The sequence below is a fragment of the Rhyacophila brunnea genome, unplaced genomic scaffold (genome assembly GCF_057557595.1).
Source record: "Rhyacophila brunnea isolate RB1 unplaced genomic scaffold, BYU_Rbru_1.0 scaffold_1, whole genome shotgun sequence".
Taxonomy (NCBI): Eukaryota; Metazoa; Arthropoda; class Insecta; order Trichoptera; family Rhyacophilidae; genus Rhyacophila; species Rhyacophila brunnea.
The window spans coordinates 56,864,869-56,871,645 of NW_028232751.1; positions in this window are offsets into that span (position 1 = coordinate 56,864,869).

The window sequence follows — 6,777 nt, forward strand, 5'->3', positions numbered from 1 at the left end:
GCGTATTAATGTTAAATCGAATTTGCATAGTGATCGACGGACGAAGTCTGGCACCTCGGAGAGTAATGCCGGCGCTCCATTGGCACGCAAGTCAGACGATTCACAGTCTTTGGACTTTTTTTGACGTGGAGCACCCCAGATCTGCGGACTTTTTAATCCGCAGATCATTGGTCTAAAATATTCATTTAATAAGTTGAGCGAAGTGCTAATTAATAATTGTTTATAGAAAACCTCTTCATAGGTTGGCCAAGATCTACACCAAACAGTAAAGCTGATGATAATGATAATGAAGTTGGTAATTTCTCTGTTTAAAATAAAATAAATAAAATATTTTTTTACTCTTACGTTGTGTATTGACTGACTTTATTTGTTGAAGTGTACATAATATTAAGTTGTATTGTTGATAACTTGACAATACAATGTAAAAAATCTGAAAGAAGTTATATATGCCAATAGATTACATGTTTAGAAAATGCGAAAACGTGATTGTTTAATATATATCGATTTATAATGTAGTTACACGATGTAACGTCACATCATTTGTTGCCAATATAGATTCCAGATCAAATGATAAGAGCATAATACCATATTATGTATGACGCTTTTATCATTTGTACATAAATGTATTACGTAAAAAAAATAATAAACAGTTATTTATTAATAAATGTCTTACGTGTCTATATTTTGGAGAGCCGAATTAGTATGACATATGTCTTTATGTCCCTTTATGTCACGTTAAAACACTATTATACGATTAATCTAGGCAGCTTTGTGATGAAATACATTTTCAATGCGGTGCGATGTCACTTCATAAATGCTCGCACAATGATATCAGAAATTATGTTTACGATTAATCAATGATATCATGTTTTCCAATTAAGCACACAAATTCACGACAAGGTTGCTTGTATCTAATGAAAAATAACGATATTTGAAATGGAATGAAAGCACTTTACTTCACTAAGGAAACTTTTAAAAATTGGCAAACAACCTCAAACCGAATGATTTGAATATACATAACTCAATGAAAATCTACAAACAAAAACAGATAAATCAGCCAACGGTAATACGTTTAGTCTCACAGCACGTAGATACAAGCGAAGAGTTGTGACAAGACGAAAATCTGACAGTTAAAAAAATTGAATTGAAAAACTAAGGTTAAATTTGTTGAAGTATATCTTTACTGATTTTCGGCAATTTTCAGACACTAGAGTCGACTAATGTCACGTTAAAACACAATTATTTAGACAAATAAACGAATAAATATGCGATTAACTAATAATGTACGGCTTACGAATTAATACCGGTCACTTTACGTCAATCTAGAACGATCATCGCCTGCTACTAAAAATGCCAAAATTGCCAGATGGAGTAAAATAAAAATATACAGAAAGAAAAACCCCTTTACTACGACAATCATTTTGCCGTCTACGAAGCTAATTTGTTTTCGAATATCTAATGTCAACGCTATATTGGCGAGCCCAAAGTCCGAGGACAATACATCGTCCGATTTGTCTATGCTCTGCTACTGATCAACGAACAAATAAAATGTCGAGCTGTCAAAAGTGAAAAGTTGCGATTATCGTAATGTCTTCCGATAGTCCTATAATTGTGTATTATTTATATGTAGACTTGCATAAAATAATATAGCAGTGCAAACAACACACGTTTTAGGTGTTTTCTTTTATGAATTTCATAAATACAAATAAAAACACTATTGAGAAATCTCTCATTTTCTAATATATAAATAAAAAATAATCAATGAAAATGGTTAAAACAATTACAGATTTTTTTCGGTCCGAATGGTCGCGTATTAATGTTAAATCGAATTTGCATAGTGATCGACGGACGAAGTCTGGCACCTCGGAGAGTAATGCCGGCGCTCCATTGGCACGCAAGTCAGACGATTCACAGTCTTTGGACTTTTTTTGACGTGGAGCACCCCAGATCTGCGGACTTTTTAATCCGCAGATCATTGGTCTAAAATATTCATTTAATAAGTTGAGCGAAGTGCTAATTAATAATTGTTTATAGAAAACCTCTTCATAGGTTGGCCAAGATCTACACCAAACAGTAAAGCTGATGATAATGATAATGAAGTTGGTAATTTCTCTGTTTAAAATAAAATAAATAAAATATTTTTTTACTCTTACGTTGTGTATTGACTGACTTTATTTGTTGAAGTGTACATAATATTAAGTTGTATTGTTGATAACTTGACAATACAATGTAAAAAATCTGAAAGAAGTTATATATGCCAATAGGTTACATGTTTAGAAAATGCGAAAACGTGATTGTTTAATATATATCGATTTATAATGTAGTTACACGGTGTAACGTCACATCATTTGTTGCCAATATAGTTTCCAGATCAAATGATAAGAGCATAATACCATATTATGTATGACGCTTTTATCATTTGTACATAAATGTATTACGTAAAAAAAATAATAAACAGTTATTTATTAATAAATGTCTTACGTGTCTATATTTTGGAGAGCCGAATTAGTATGACATATGTCTTTATGTCCCTTTATGTCACGTTAAAACACTATTATACGATTAATCTAGGCAGCTTTGTGATGAAATACATTTTCAATTGATCAACGAACAAATAAAATGTCGAGCTGTCAAAAGTGAAAAGTTGCGATTATCGTAATGTCTTCCGATAGTCCTATAATTGTGTATTATTTATATGTAGACTTGCATAAAATAATATAGCAGTGCAAACAACACACGTTTTAGGTGTTTTCTTTTATGAATTTCATAAATACAAATAAAAACACTATTGAGAAATCTCTCATTTTCTAATATATAAATAAAAAATAATCAATGAAAATGGTTAAAACAATTACAGATTTTTTTCGGTCCGAATGGTCGCGTATTAATGTTAAATCGAATTTGCATAGTGATCGACGGACGAAGTCTGGCACCTCGGAGAGTAATGCCGGCGCTCCATTGGCACGCAAGTCAGACGATTCACAGTCTTTGGACTTTTTTTGACGTGGAGCACCCCAGATCTGCGGACTTTTTAATCCGCAGATCATTGGTCTAAAATATTCATTTAATAAGTTGAGCGAAGTGCTAATTAATAATTGTTTATAGAAAACCTCTTCATAGGTTGGCCAAGATCTACACCAAACAGTAAAGCTGATGATAATGATAATGAAGTTGGTAATTTCTCTGTTTAAAATAAAATAAATAAAATATTTTTTTACTCTTACGTTGTGTATTGACTGACTTTATTTGTTGAAGTGTACATAATATTAAGTTGTATTGTTGATAACTTGACAATACAATGTAAAAAATCTGAAAGAAGTTATATATGCCAATAGATTACATGTTTAGAAAATGCGAAAACGTGATTGTTTAATATATATCGATTTATAATGTAGTTACACGATGTAACGTCACATCATTTGTTGCCAATATAGATTCCAGATCAAATGATAAGAGCATAATACCATATTATGTATGACGCTTTTATCATTTGTACATAAATGTATTACGTAAAAAAAATAATAAACAGTTATTTATTAATAAATGTCTTACGTGTCTATATTTTGGAGAGCCGAATTAGTATGACATATGTCTTTATGTCCCTTTATGTCACGTTAAAACACTATTATACGATTAATCTAGGCAGCTTTGTGATGAAATACATTTTCAATTGATCAACGAACAAATAAAATCTCGAGCTGTCAAAAGTGAAAAGTTGCGATTATCGTAATGTCTTCCGATAGTCCTATAATTGTGTATTATTTATATGTAGACTTGCATAAAATAATATAGCAGTGCAAACAACACACGTTTTAGGTGTTTTCTTTTATGAATTTCATAAATACAAATAAAAACACTATTGATAAATCTCTCATTTTCTAATATATAAATAAAAAATAATCAATGAAAATGGTTAAAACAATTACAGATTTTTTTCGGTCCGAATGGTCGCGTATTAATGTTAAATCGAATTTGCATAGTGATCGACGGACGAAGTCTGGCACCTCGGAGAGTAATGCCGGCGCTCCATTGGCACGCAAGTCAGACGATTCACAGTCTTTGGACTTTTTTTGACGTGGAGCACCCCAGATCTGCGGACTTTTTAATCCGCAGATCATTGGTCTAAAATATTCATTTAATAAGTTGAGCGAAGTGCTAATTAATAATTGTTTATAGAAAACCTCTTCATAGGTTGGCCAAGATCTACACCAAACAGTAAAGCTGATGATAATGATAATGAAGTTGGTAATTTCTCTGTTTAAAATAAAATAAATAAAATATTTTTTTACTCTTACGTTGTGTATTGACTGACTTTATTTGTTGAAGTGTACATAATATTAAGTTGTATTGTTGATAACTTGACAATACAATGTAAAAAATCTGAAAGAAGTTATATATTCCAATAGGTTACATGTTTAGAAAATGCGAAAACGTGATTGTTTAATGTATATCGATTTATAATGTAGTTACACGATGTAACGTCACATCATTTGTTGCCAATATAGATTCCAGATCAAATGATAAGAGCATAATACCATATTATGTATGACGCTTTTATCATTTGTACATAAATGTATTACGTAAAAAAAATAATAAACAGTTATTTATTAATAAATGTCTTACGTGTCTATATTTTGGAGAGCCGAATTAGTATGACATATGTCTTTATGTCCCTTTATGTCACGTTAAAACACTATTATACGATTAATCTAGGCAGCTTTGTGATGAAATACATTTTCAATGCGGTGCGATGTCACTTCATAAATGCTCGCACAATGATATCAGAAATTATGTTTACGATTAATCAATGATATCATGTTTTCCAATTAAGCACACAAATTCACGACAAGGTCGCTTGTATCTAATGAAAAATAACGATATTTGAAATGGAATGAAAGCACTTTACTTCACTAAGGAAACTTTTAAAAATTGGCAAACAACCTCAAACCGAATGATTTGAATATACATAACTCAATGAAAATCTACAAACAAAAACAGACAAATCAGCCAACGGTAATACGTTTAGTCTCACAGCACGTAGATACAAGCGAAGAGTTGTGACAAGACGAAAATCTGACAGTTAAAAAAATTGAATTGAAAAACTAAGGTTAAATTTGTTGAAGTATATCTTTACTGATTTTCGGCAATTTTCAGACACTAGAGTCGACTAATGTCACGTTAAAACACAATTATTTAGACAAATAAACGAATAAATATGCGATTAACTAATAATGTACGGCTTACGAATTAATACCGGTCACTTTACGTCAATCTAGAACGATCATCGCCTGCTACTAAAAATGCCAAAATTGCCAGATGGAGTAACATAAAAATATACAGAAAGAAAAACCTCTTTACTACGACAATCATTTTGTCGTCTACGAAGCTAATTTGTTTTCGAATATCTAATGTCAACGCTATATTGGCGAGCCCAAAGTCCGAGGACAATACATCGTCCGATTTGTCTATGCTCTGCTACTGATCAACGAACAAATAAAATGTCGAGCTGTCAAAAGTGAAAAGTTGCGATTATCGTAATGTCTTCCGATAGTCCTATAATTGTGTATTATTTATATGTAGACTTGCATAAAATAATATAGCAGTGCAAACAACACACGTTTTAGGTGTTTTCTTTTATGAATTTCATAAATACAAATAAAAACACTATTGATAAATCTCTCATTTTCTAATATATAAATAAAAAATAATCAATGAAAATGGTTAAAACAATTACAGATTTTTTTCGGTCCGAATGGTCGCGTATTAATGTTAAATCGAATTTGCATAGTGATCGACGGACGAAGTCTGGCACCTCGGGGAGTAATGACGGCGCTCCATTGGCACGCAAGTCAGACGATTCACAGTCTTTGGACTTTTTTTGACGTGGAGCACCCCAGATCTGCGGACTTTTTAATCCGCAGATCATTGGTCTAAAATATTCATTTAATAAGTTGAGCGAAGTGCTAATTAATAATTGTTTATAGAAAACCTCTTCATAGGTTGGCCAAGATCTACACCAAACAGTAAAGCTGATGATAATGATAATGAAGTTGGTAATTTCTCTGTTTAAAATAAAATAAATAAAATATTTTTTTACTCTTACGTTGTGTATTGACTGACTTTATTTGTTGAAGTGTACATAATATTAAGTTGTATTGTTGATAACTTGACAATACAATGTAAAAAATCTGAAAGAAGTTATATATGCCAATAGGTTACATGTTTAGAAAATGCGAAAACGTGATTGTTTAATATATATCGATTTATAATGTAGTTACACGGTGTAACGTCACATCATTTGTTGCCAATATAGTTTCCAGATCAAATGATAAGAGCATAATACCATATTATGTATGACGCTTTTATCATTTGTACATAAATGTATTACGTAAAAAAAATAATAAACAGTTATTTATTAATAAATGTCTTACGTGTCTATATTTTGGAGAGCCGAATTAGTATGACATATGTCTTTATGTCCCTTTATGTCACGTTAAAACACTATTATACGATTAATCTAGGCAGCTTTGTGATGAAATACATTTTCAATTGATCAACGAACAAATAAAATGTCGAGCTGTCAAAAGTGAAAAGTTGCGATTATCGTAATGTCTTCCGATAGTCCTATAATTGTGTATTATTTATATCTAGACTTGCATAAAATAATATAGCAGTGCAAACAACACACGTTTTAGGTGTTTTCTTTTATGAATTTCATAAATACAAATAAAAACACTATTGATAAATCTCTCATTTTCTAATATATAAATAAAAAAT